Below are 13,824 nucleotides of genomic sequence, written 5' to 3'. Positions count from 1 at the left end.
CGTGGAACACGGAACGACGCTTCAAGCGTCTGTCGCGATCCTTCGTCTCGTCGTCAACATTATTCGGGTACGTGCCTTGAGACGGCAAGGGAGCAAGCGACAACAAAATGTTTAGCAAGGGTAAGAAAGGAAGGCGAAGCAAATATCCATAACGATGATCACACTTGTCCCAGTCCTGCTGTGGCCTTCCTGCTGCAGAGGTGAAAGCTATTTTCTTCTGAGAATGGCGCAAGAAGGAAGAAAAAAAACAAGGAGTATTTAGGGTGCGATGTGTCCTAAAAAGAACGCTACCTCAAAAAAGGGAGTCAGGCTCAGAAAAAGTAAGGCCTGGAATAAAAGAGCTCCAAGGCTAGATTAAACCATGAAATTAAACAGCTTTTGCAAGCGCACGTAGACCAGCACCTTCGTCACTACCTTTAATCAGTGGCCTTCAGTACATTTCAGTACGGCAACCAGCTGCATTCAAGGAAGAAACACCGAGAAAGGCTCTCTTTCGTTGTCTTGATAACATGATTACGTGTCACTAACGCACGCTTAGGATTTTGTTAGCAATGAGCAACAGATGACTGCTTTATCGGTACATGCAAGGCTTAAGTCCACCGAATTTGTGTGCGGGTATTCTCAAGCGGGAATAAAATGGTTAGTACTAGCGCTGAATCTTTGTCTGCTGTCCATATATGTCCACTATTTTTCTTGTAGCCTACTTTTGTTAACATGCACTAACAGCATTTTAAGCCATTGCCTTCGGTGGATCAAGACTTCCACTTTATATTGTCACGAAATCAATGCGAAATGGGCACCAAATAAATATTCTCATTCAATGTATAATTGCAACTAACAACCATCAGCTAAGTAGAAAAATGCCCAGGTCGTGTTAGAAAATTGTACGGATAATAAAGCTTTTATCGTGCCTAGCAGCCAGAAAGAAAGGAAAGTGCAGTCTTAGCGCGCACTACCGGTTTCTCCGGCATTTTCTCCTGATTGTTTTGACGTGCTCTTACGTGAACCGCTTTTGACTTAGTGCCACAAGGCAACATTCTCACTAGTGAAGGAACCCAGTACACCACTCATGTTCGCCCCTAGTCTTAGTAGCTATGTTTTCTGGTAAATGTAAGGCATCAGCACTAGGAGCCAGCATATATGCACACTGAGTTCACGTGAGATTACGTCGAATAGCGGCTGTTTCTCAAGTTCGACGTTCTGAAATCCCAACACAGAAACCTACCTGGAAACTGATCGAGAGGATTCTCATTACTTAAAACTGCTAACACGTGATCATAATAACCCTGCAACAATCTGAGGTTCTGAAGTAAACTGGCGCTTGTAGATTTTATTTATTTATTACATGTTCCTGCAGCGCCCGAAGGCATTATTGCAGGGGGGGAGATGACAAGTAATCTTGCTGGGAACGCCAGTGATAAAATACATAAAAATGAAGAAAATAACATGACACAAGTGATAATGCAGAATGAAAAACATGCATCTAAAGGGGGCAACTGCGCGACGAACAAAGTGATGAAAACACTCAAAAAACAAAGTAATGAAGAAAACACGCAAGAGAACTGGGCGCCACGTCACACATCCGATAAAAAAGCCCGAAATAAATTTTCAGTGTAACACTCAGTGATGCCAGCTGGCAGCCGGTTCCACTCATTGATCGTCAGTGGAAAAAACGAGGTTTTATACACATCTGTCCGGCATTTTATTTCGCGGATCTTCCACTGATGATCAAGTCGTCTAGACAAAAAGTGAGGTTGAAGCAGGTACCGGTCTTTGTCAATGCTGAACTTTCCAAAATAAATGCGATACATGATCTGAAGTCTGAAATGTTTTCTGCGGTGAGCTAGGCAAGTTCCTAGCGGATGCCGTTAAGTCCCTTTGAGAATAAATAGTCTTTTTTTTTTTCAGCATTCGCATTCTAGCAACCATTTCGCGCAGTTAAACGCAATGCTTAGAAGCAGCCAGTTAACGGCATCTTTCGCTCACGAGATTCAAAACAAAAGCAGGCAGTCAACCACGTTGCAGTGATGACGTCATATGACGCTTTATAGCTGCATGGAAAGGAACAAAGAAAAATAAGCTTGATTCAAAAGAGCAGCCGTTTCTTTTTGTTCTCTCTCTGTCTCTCTCCAATGTCTTTGCGCAAAGCGTTACAATGCCAGGCTGCCTTGTTCAAAGAGATCTTAAGGGCCGCATCTCTTCTTTTTCTTCTCGCCTCTACATAAAGCACCTCCCCCGCGCCTGAGGGCCGCAGTTCCATTTTCTTCTTTTTCCAGACTCATGCACACAGCCACAACTGAGTTCCCCTATGCATTCTCGTTTTAAGGGGGAGTTCGGTAATTACAGTCGAGGTGAAGCGCTCTGGACTGCGGCACGCAAGGCACCCAATGTTCTCCGTGGCCAGGCCATTACACTGCCACGCCTTTGGCTAATCTATTCTGAGCTTTGTAATGCTCCGAGTCTTGCTATAGCAGCGTGCAGAAGTTTTCGAGGAGGGCACGTTCTGTTTCTGGTATACTTCCTAGATATAAAAAAGGCAAGGAGCCGGATGTGCAGTAAAAACTTTTGAGGGGACACATTGGACCGCTTAAGTGCGGTTAGGTGAAAGCATTTATAGCGCGGTGGTTGTTGAGCCTTTCGCGCGATCTTTACTGAACTGTAGATGACTGCTTACTGGCTCTTTAGCTCCTGTTAAATGATTTCACAAAGTCTGACAATAGAGGTTTATTGATACGTTTTTCTCGTGCCCGGCATTGCTTAGTCTATTAGACTAAGCCACACCGGTCACGCCAATAACGTATCAATTAGTTCGCTTTCTCTACCTTCATGCTAACGCGGTTGCCATAGAGACCATCGCCGCTAACGTCATGGCAAACCTAGCAACAACGTGACGTGATGGAAGAAGGCGGCGGCGCACTGAATTGCGGAGAAAATGAGCGGTGACGCGATGCAGAAAAAGAAAGCATGAAAGGTCACGAATACTCACATTGTGAGGAGTGTTTTAGAGTGCCGTGACGCGTTAAGAGGCCGAGTTGCTATGCTGCAGCTCAACCTGGCTAAGGCATTTGACAAGGTCTCGCATGAAATAATGTTTGAGATATCAAAAAATATCACCATCGGTAACGTGATTATTGAAGGTGTGATTATGGCTTATAGCGACTGTACAACGCGCATTGTAACCGATAGGATGCTTAGTGAACTGAGTGTTGTTCAATCATCAGTGAGGCAAGGCTGCCCACTCTCCCCGCTGTTGTTTGCCTTGTACCCTGTGCCATTTTGTGTTGCTCTGATGCGCCATGAAAGCATTGATGGCTTCAAACTAGTCATCAAACGTGAAAGTGCTAGCTTACGCTCATGATGTCACTGCATTTGGCGGCAACAGAACTAGCATCCTTGAGGTGGTTGAAGTAGCCGAAAAGTTTTGCAGACAGACTCTAAGAATTTTTGGGAAAATAGCGTTGGCATCTGTCACGGTAGCTGGGACTTGACAACAGCCTATATTGCAAACGTGCATTATACGGCGACACCGGCTAAATATCTGGGAATGCCATTAAAGTATTAAAAAGGTAATAACGATTACTGGGCCGCAAAAATGACTAGTTTGAACGAAAAGACTGCATCGTGGTAGGGTCATAGCTTCAAGAATTTTGCGCGGGCTACAGTGTGTAATGTATTCCTTATCGCAAATATTTGGTATGTATTGCAATTTTTATGTCACGAGCGAATGCACAATATTGCGCAGAGCTTTTGGAGTGTTTATTTGGGGTTCTAGCAGGCAGAGAATTATCTCGCACAAATCTGTTTAAATGTGTTCGCGATGATGGACTTGGGAGTCAAATGTTTGTGTTAGACAAATTGCATCACGCTTCGTTTATTTTTACGATGCCAAAGTTATGGCTTTTTGGATACAATGCTACATGTTCGACTGGCTAAAGCTTTGCCAGATTTCACTGTTACCGCTAATGATTCTGTGAATTGTAGTCACTGGTTTTTTGTATGATATTGTGTCATATCGCACACTAACAGCGCGGATTTCTTTGGAGTACTTGTCTTTAGTCAACAAAAAGAAATTGTACAAATATTCAATTGATGCTGTGATGCCAGTCCCTCTGTACAGAACGGTACGCTGTGGAGGCCCAGGAGGTGACGTTGTAACAATAGTCAAAAGGATGCCTATAACAGGTTCTATAAAAACCTTTTTTCTTCAAGCTGCACACTAACACTCTTCCAACCAAAGTATGGCCTGAGGAAAAAGGAATTTTTGTGCAAAAAAAAGAAAAAAAAAAAAACCATTGAACATGTATTTATTGAATGCTGGGACCTGATCTTTTCCTAGGACATTTTACAGCGAATACTTAAAAAGGAACTACGTATTACCTTCATGAATCAGATTTTTAAATGTAGAGAACGAAGATGACACACCGTAAGACATGTCCATGCCCCTGGGCGTCCACAGTTTGTGGAGGACAAGGATGGCAGTGACACATGCCGATATAGTTGTTCATTCTGCCCGTGAAAATTTTATTGGGAGTGTAACATACGTTGCAGAGGTGTATCGCGCACAAACGGAGCAGCCGCGATGTCTGGGTGTTCTTGAAGATTTTGTTAGATTGAAAAAAAAATCTACCGCTCCAGGCCTATCTGTACTAGCGTGTTTTAGCAATGCCTGTATTGTTTGAATTGTTGTCTGAAAATGCAATAAACAAAACAAGCGTGGCTTAGTCTGTAGTCGCACTCGGCTGGTGATGGGACAGGTAGAAGTTCGATTCCCACTGAAATAAGATTTTTTTTTCTTAAGGTTAAAAAACAAAACACTTTTCTCGAGGTATCCCGTGGAACCTCGCGAAAAAGTCTGACACTTCTTGAGGAGGGACACGCTGGCCATTCATGGGCCAAATAAGGCTTTCCCCTTAAAAGAAGAAATAGTCGCTCTTAAGGTTAAAAAACAAAACACTTTTCTCGAGGTATCCCGTGGAACCTCGCGAAAAAGTCTGACACTTCTTGAGGAGGGACACGCTGGCCATTCATGGGCCAAATAAGGCTTTCCCCTTAAAAGAAGAAATAGTCGCTCATAAGCCACATCAATTGACGGCTGTGCAACGTCAAGAACAGGTTTCCGGGTGGTCGCTAAATCACGAGTGACTACTCAGGTTGAGTTCGAGACTCGGTGAGAACATTTCAAAACGCGTGCATTTTAGGAGAATTCAGCGAAACGAAATAATGAGGAACACGACCGATCATAAGTATGTTACAAATGTATTGTACGCCCGCTAAATGTAGAGATAAAGTTTATTTACTTGGTCTGGGCTACGATCATTATGGTCTCATTTACCTAGGCTCATACTCTCTCTGTGAAAATTAAGGGTAGAGAGATGTAAATTCAAAATCAAAAGTTTAAGTGTATGCGAGTTCTCGAGAAACGCAAAAGATCGTTTCTGTGTTGCCATGCAGAACTAGTCAATAGGAAGCATAGACGCTGCATCAGCTAGGACGAATACAAGCTGATTGGATCAAACCTGATTGCAAAATTACACTATTGTTTCAGGGTTACCGCGCTTCTCTAAATTTTGCCTCACTTTTTTTTCACAGGCTGAGAATCGGCTTTTAAAATGAAACACAACGCAGTTCACTTTACGCCATTAGTCAATAGGTGGTAAAAGAATATTCGAATCGTAAACTTGACTGAAAAACTTGTCATGTTTCTGCAGTGTGTCGCAGCAAAGAAACTATTTCTGAACCCTCACATGATTTGTTCTGTCGTACATTAAGAGGAGTCGTCTGAGAGAGGACGGAGGCGGTTCAGCGAAATAGATGGTGTAACACAAATGGAACGCGCATAATGAAAAAAAAAATGTAAACTGCTGCGCAACTCCACTACATATCTGTTTCAAGGCTTTCTCACCAGGCGGGCGATCTTTTTCAATACCACCGCAAGCTTATGAAAAGAACGAAGTATTCTACAAAGGCAAAGCTTTGCTATGCTCATGAACCGAAAATCAATGTGCGGGACCTCTGCACAGGAGGTGTGTGCGTGATCTGTGCGTCGCATCAGTGCGCTGATTTGTCACTGGTAAATAGCGGATGTGTAAGGACGGCGGTTATTATGAAAACGATTGAGGGTGATAAGTAACGAATAAAAGTTATAAATAGACATCGATATAGTTAACAAAAAATCCGAATGATCAATATTGCCGATAAATAATTGCCTAAAATGACCTGTATTGATGAGTATGTCAAACTACGACATGCAATGACCGCAACTGATTGGATTTGAGTTTGAGTCGGGTGCAATGGCACATAGGCGACTCCACAGGAGGAGGAGAAAAATTAGGAAGAGGAAAGACAGAAACGTTAACCGGAAGAAAAAAAGTAGTTGTGTTTAGCTGTGGTTAACCCTAGCTGAATTGCGAAAACTTCGGCGGAAGATTATTTTGGCTGTACATTATTCCCCTATCACGCTCTATCAGTGTAAGGTGCTACATTATTGGGAACACTAAAGCTCATCCTTTAAGGGTATGACTCGAGAGCGTAAGCTATCAGACCGCATACAGAGTCCCGTTTCAACCAAGCCGTATGGACGTGCCTGCGTGTCGTAGGGGTAACGAGAATGCAAACGGTTCTGTCAAGCCGATTCTGATATCGCCCTGCAATGTGGAAGGAACGACCCGAGTTGGCAGCTGATGTCCCTGACATAGGGGTAACGTGAATTCAAATCTCATGGCAGGCAGATGTTTTTTTTTTTTTTTTTTTTTTTTTTTTTTAAGAAGAGACCGTAGCTACGCCTCTTCACGACGTAGCTGGCCACCCGAGGTCTTGAAAACCTAGCGCAGTGTAACTTTTGTTACAAAAGTCGGTTTGCTACCATGCACTGGGGGAAGGGGGAGAGTGGATATAAAAGTGAAGCATAAAAGGGAGTTACATGAATATGAAAATCAGTGAAGTAAGGATAGTCAGTAATCACAACCTATCGTGAAAGCCAGTGGATTTCAGGAAGAGGAGCAGGACCCGGGAGACCTTCACCACCAACGATTGCCGCTGCCAGTGGCCTACAATTTTAATTTCTGTCAGCGGGCGTCCATTTAGACGCTCCGGTGCATGGCAGAGAGACTACCTTTCAGCACTGTATGTAGTGCACTCACAAAGTATGTGTGTGATAGCCTCGTCGCAGCCGCAGGTCACACACGCACGGCTATTAGCCATACCTATCACAAATGAATAAGAGTTGGTGAACGCTACACCAACCCACAGGCGGCACTGTAAAGGTGCATCACGTCGGGGTAAGCGGGTGGAAGACGGAGTTTCAGGTCAGGGTCCAGGGATTTTACGCGGTAGTTCACAAACTGTCCAGAATTTCACAAGACGAGCATAAGCTCCCACCCAAGTTCGCGAAGCCTGCCCGTTGCATCTGCTCTGGAAATGAGAATCGACACACAATCGCCGTCTAGGTGGGCAGATCGCACGACTTCGTTCGAGAGGAGATTGCCTGCTACGTCGCTGTGTCCTGTAAGCCATTAGTAGACGATGTCGTGTCCGTTACTGATGGCATAGTGATGAAGGTCTCGTATTTGCGCGTCGAGCTGCTTATGAGCTCCACGGCGAAGAGCAGCTTGTAAGGCTTGCCAGGCGGCTTTGGAATCCGTAAAAATTGACCACTGTTGGAGGTTGTGCTTCATGGATCACTGCCTTGTCGTGGCGGAGGGGCTTGCGAAACTCGATGAAGTCGTGAGCTCTGCTGTGTAGGGCCACCCAAGATAGACAGGTCACGGCAGAGAGTTCTGACAAAATGTGATTCACTGGAGAAGGTCCAGTATTTCCTGTCAAGAAAACCCTATGGCCAGTCACAATACCATTAATGATATGGAGCCGGAAGATGAGCCCCCCAGGTTGGAAGGCGTCCCACATATTACTGGGGATGAACAAAGGGCGATTCCTAGTAGCTCCAGGACAAATGAAGCGGCTGGGCTAAAGCCAAAAGGACGCTCAGTTGTGGATGTGTCGGGAAGCGACCGGAAAGTCCGATGTTGCAAGGAGATATATCACATAGCAACATGGAATGTAAGATCTATGACGCAAGGTAAACTGAATGTCGTCAAGCGAGAAATGGACAGATTGAACATTGATATCTTGGGTATCAGCGAGCTCAAGTGGACCGGAATTGGAGAATTTAACTCCGGCGACCATTATGTCTTTTATTGTGGGCACGAATCCAAGGGAAGGAATGGGGTCGCTCTCATAGTAAACAGAAGAATGGGCAAATCAGTGCTAGGGTACAACCCCAAAAACTACCGAATGATTTCACTTCGAATCCAAGGTCACCCTTTCAACATAACAATTATCCAAGTCTATGCACCGACCACTACTGCTGAAGAAGCTGACGTTGAGAGATTTTATGCGGACCTACAATGCCTTTTAGACCGCACCCCATCACCAGACGTCGTTTTTCTCATAGGAGACTGGAATGCTAAGGTCGGGAGTGAAAAAATATCCGGAATTATAGGCAAGTTCGGTCTTGGCGAGCCAAATGAAGCTGGGCAGAGGCTAGTAGAGTTTTGTCAACAAAACGACCTGACCATAGCGAATACTCATTTTCAACAGCACAAAAGGCGCCTGTACACATAGACTTCACCGGACAGTCTGTACAGGAATCAGATCGATTATATTCTTTGCCGGCAGAGATGGAAAAGCGCTATACAAGCAGTAAAAACAAGGCCTGGGGCCGATTGTGGCACCGATCATCAGCTTCTTGTTGCCAAAATTAAGCTTCGATTGAGGAAAACGCAGAAAACTAGAAGGCTTTTGAGGTATGATCTGGATCAAATTCCATTAGAATATGCTGTGGAAGTGAGGAATCGATTTCAAGAATTAGATCGAAAAGACAGAGAGCCCGAAGAGATGTGGACTGATGTTCGCGATATAATACAAGAAGTTGCTACTAAGGTAGTTCCAAAGCAAAATAAATGCAAGAAAGCAAACTGGTTATCTGAAGAGGCTTTGCAAATAGCTGAGGAAAGGAGGATGGCAAAAGTTATGGGGGAAAGAGAAAGATACAAGGTTCTCAATGCGGATTTTCAGAAAATAGCAAGGAGAGATAAGAATGCCTTCCTGAACATACAGTGCCAAGCAGTTGAGGACAACAGCCAATTAAGGAACACAAGAGCTCTGTATAATACAATCAAAGATATCAAAGGAAGCTTCTGTGCTAAGCTGGGCGTGATAAAGCACAAACGAGGCAAGGACATCACTGAAGCCTCAGAGATAAAGAAGAGGTGGCAGGAATACACAGATGAACTGTACAAGAAGGACCCGAATGTGCAAACCCAACATAAGACGGTTGTGATTACTGATCTCGAGCCGGGCATCCTGAAGTTGAATGGGCCTTAGCCAGCCTTGCTAAGAACAAAGCTAGCGGAATTGATGGCATTCCAGCTGAGTTGCTTCAAAACCTCAACCATGACGCTCTTAACATTCTGCATACATTATGTCAGAAGATTTGGACAACGCTGCAGTGGCCGCAGGATTGGAGGAGGTCAGTTTACATCTCCATTCCAAAGAAAGGCAGTGCCAAAGATTGTTCCAACTACCGCACGATCACGCTTATTTCGCATGCTAGCAAGGTGATGTTGAAAATCCTCCAAGGTAGGCTGCAGCAGTATGTGGATCGGGAGCTTCCGGACGTGCAAGCTGGGTTTCGCAAGGGCAGAGTAACTAGAGACCAAATTTCCAACCTTCGCTGGATCATGGAAAAAGCAAGAGAGTTCCAGAAACCCATCTACTTCTGCTTTATTGATTATGCGAAAGCGTTTGACTGTGTAGATCACAGCAGATTGTGGCAAGCTCTCCAAGAGATGGGAGTTCCAATTCACCTCATCTGTCTCCTCAGGAACCTGTATGAAGGGCAAGAGGCCACAGTCAGAACCGGCCATGGTCTTAGTGATTGGTTTCCGATCGAGAAAGGAGTGAGGCAAGGCTGCATACTGTCGCCCTGCCTATTTAACCTATACGCAGAGTGCATCATGAGGAAGGCCGGTCAGAACGAGTCTTCAGCTGGAGTGAAGATAGCTGGAAAACGTATCAACAACCTTAGATATGCGGATGATACCACTTTAATGGCAGAAAGTGAAGTGGAACTCAATAGGCTTCTGATGCGCGTACAAGACGAGAGTGAGAAGTTTGGGCTTAAACTGAACATAAAAAGACAAAGATCATGGCGTCTTGCCCTATCAAGTCCTGGAGCATCAATGGACAAGAAGTGGAGGCTGTGACAGATTTTCTGTTCTTGGGCTTCAAGATTACCTCGGAAGGAGACTGCAGCCATGAAATTAGGAGACGCCTGCTTCTGGGAAAGAGAGCAATGGTTAGCCTTGACCGCCTAGTAAAGAGCAGAGACATTAGTCTGCCAACCAAGATCCGTATAACTCGTGCTTTGGTCTTTCCAGTTGTGATGTATGGATGCGAGAGTTGGACTGTGAAAAAGGCTGACCGCCGAAGAATTGACGCGTTTGAATTGTGGTGCTGGCGAAGACTCTTGAGAGTTCCTTGGACTGCCAGAAGATCAAATCAGTCGATATTGTCGACCATAAACCCTGACTGCTCATTGGAGGGTCAAATTCTAAAGTTAAACCTCAGCTACTTTGGTCACCTGATGAGAAGAGAGGAGTCACTGGAGAAAAATTTTATGTTGGGAAAGGTTGAGGGTCGCCGGAGAATTGGTAGGCAGCGAACGCGATGGTTAGATGGCGTCATCGAGGCACTGCAGATGAAGTTATGTGATGTTAGGAAGATAGTGAGAGACCGGAAAGCGTGGCGTGACATGGTCCATAGGCTCACGAAGAGTCGGACGCGACTGAACGACTGAACTGAACTGGGGGTTGTGCTGACGGATATGCCTAGCTGTGACACAATGAGCCCTTAGATCTGCGGCTGTCAAATAAGTCAGGTGAGTTGTCGTAACTTCGATTTCTGTACTCGTTGCGGAGATGACAATGGAGCACGGCATTCACTGAGCCGTCTGTGTAGACGTGCAGACGGTTTTTGCATAGTGCTCATGGGCGTAATTAAGACTGACTTGTTTTAGCTCCGTCAACAATAGCTCGGCCTTTTTTCTCTGGTATTGAAAGACGTCCACGGGGTTGGCGCAGACTCCATAGTGGAGAGGACGGTCTAGAGACGGGTGTAAACAGGGATGAAAGAATAGCGCCATATGCATCAATGGTCTCTGTAACTGATACACGCGGCCTGTAAATGGGAAGGCTAGCCAAATGGTGAGAAAGAGCCCGAGATATGTATCAGAAATGTTCCCTCAGGACATCAACTGTTAAGTAGGTAGTGATTGGTTACTCCTAGGCAATTATTATGGTAGCGGCCGTAAGACACATTTCGTCCATCCCAGGCAGGTTCGCAATGCTTGGGCTTGAACGCTGTGTAGAATTTTTATGTTAGTTTTTTTTTTATGTTTCCAAGTGCAGGTAGGCTGTACCGAATAAATTCCATGAATAATGCACCGTACAGCTGGAGCATCGCCCACACTGACGCTTCCCACGACTTTCTCCAAAGAAAGGCGAGGACGTGAGCAGTCGCTGTCAATCTCTTTTTTCAAAAATAGTTTAAGGCCATAAATAATTAAAAATGCTTAACGATGAGCAGTAATGACTCTATTGACCACAACTGACGTCATCATGACGTCACTTTCAGACATGACCGATGTCTTCACGAGTCGCTTCACGCATATACGAAGCTGACCCCGCCGGCTTCCGTGCGGCGCCTATCATTTAGCACCTCCTCAAACGCTGCACCACACAGCACACAGAAGCAGACGCAGTAAAACAAAAATCAACGGCGTTTACATTGATTTACAGGAACGAAAAAGATGGTTGGTTGGTTGGTGGGGTTTAACGTCCCAAAGCAACTCAGGCTATGAGAGACGCCGTAGTGGAGGACTCCGGAAATTTCGACCACCAAGAATTGTATCTGTTAAACTTCTCCGTGGTCAACTGACTTACGCCGTAAGGTAGGGGAGGAAGGTGAGAGTGTATGAAGAAAGAGGAAAAGATGCCGTAGAGGAGGGCTTGGCAGTACTGCAATATAAAGACTTTCACCTCATCGCACTTTAGTGGCACGAAATGCTCCTAGAATTTTTAAGGCAGACTTTAACGTGATAACTTTGGTTAGGCCTTCTGTTCTGCGATAAAGGCTTCGTTGTTAGGTTAAATACGGATTGGCTCAGCGGGTCTGTGACGTGATGCTCCTGCCAATGAATGAGATTTCTTCTTGAATTGGCAGGTCACATGTTGGTTTACGGAGTCAAAGGTGACATCTATGAGGAATTGAGTTCACTGCGCAATAATGAATATTTGGTAACCAATAGAAAATAAATTCAAATTGGTTTCGCTCTGTTGCGAAGCGAGCTCGCAACATCTACACTACCGATGCGCATCTTTTCATTTGCGCTAAGTGTCAACGACGAAGTTAGAAAAGCACTGGAGGTCAAGAAAATTATGAAAGTGCAGACATTTAATCGCGTAAGAACTGCTGCACCTGCACGACTGTGAAAAGAGCGGATAAGTGACGAGGAAAGTTAATGTGTAGGTTTACGTGTGATGAAGCAGTTCCACGCAAGGTGTTCAAGTCACAAGACTGCGACATGCTGAAGCGTTCAAATCTGATTGACGTTTGCGCTCGCAGACTTCTGCGTTGATTCAGTGAGAAGTCTAGCTTTATGACATCTGAACCTCCCTTTTTACTCCTTGTCAAGGACTGGCAATAGATCTAAAGTTATTTAAAACAGACTTCCCATGTTCTAGGTTCCTTCAATAAATTTTCTTAAACAGCTAGAATGGAAAGAAGTGTCACCATCTGTGCGACATTCTATATAGCAGTTATTACACCACGGGAATGCCGGGAAAAAGTGTTTCCAAGTGGTATCGGCTGTGATGTTGAGCCGAAACTCGGCTTGTGGCTGGCCTTCTGTCTCGCATTGTGTAGCCCTGGCGTGATTCCAGTTTAAATTATTCTAATGGTGCATTCCTCAGTTGGCATATCAATTTATTATAAGTTCAAGTGTGGGACTAGGCTTATACGAAACGTTTCATACGACTTTTTGGAGGTTCCCTTCAAGAGTAATTGCATTATTGTGACTGCGCTGCATTTCTGTTTAACACTAGTTAATCCAATTAAGAAACTTCCTCCTACGAGGCGTGCCTGTGTATCTGCATAAAGTGATAAACTGCCGGATGCGCCACATTTCATTCTCGGTAACGCTGTAAAAATGTATGGGTACATTGGACTACAGCACTCCTAGGGTAACATCTCGTGCTCATGTTAGAAGATGCTAGAGTGGCGGACTCGCGTTAACACTTTGTTCACCATGGTGTCTCTATGTGGAGCGCGCGTGCGAAGCCGAACAAAAGACAACTGTTCTTGCACCGGAGCTATATATCGTGAATCGCGTGTCTACGAGAACAACTTATATTCGTGTTTACCTTTTCAAACTCGATCCTTGCAGTACTTACTTGCGTTAGGAGATCGCTGTTTTCTGAACTCATATCTTTGCACAGAAATTTCGAATGGCTTTCCCCTTATAGGCATCTTAGTGTGATGTGGGGTTGATGGGTTCTTCTCTATGCTCAGAAGCATCACTTCCACTTACACACGCTGTATTAGGGAATTAGGGTATAAACATTGCGAATTCAGGCCGCTGGATGCGCTTCATACAGAAGAGCTTAAAACTATTAATGTCCTGATGTCCCACACTGAAGCGCATTAAGGGGGCATCAGAGGATCTGTGTACTAATATACGGGTCGCTGCATCCTTCATTCCTTTTTCTT

Source organism: Amblyomma maculatum, chromosome 1 (genome assembly GCF_055883805.1).
Source record: "Amblyomma maculatum isolate TAMU_Amacu chromosome 1, ASM5588380v1, whole genome shotgun sequence".
Lineage (NCBI taxonomy): Eukaryota > Metazoa > Arthropoda > Arachnida > Ixodida > Ixodidae > Amblyomma > Amblyomma maculatum.
The sequence above is the reverse complement of the archived record's forward strand: the minus strand, read 5'-3'. Positions refer to the sequence as shown.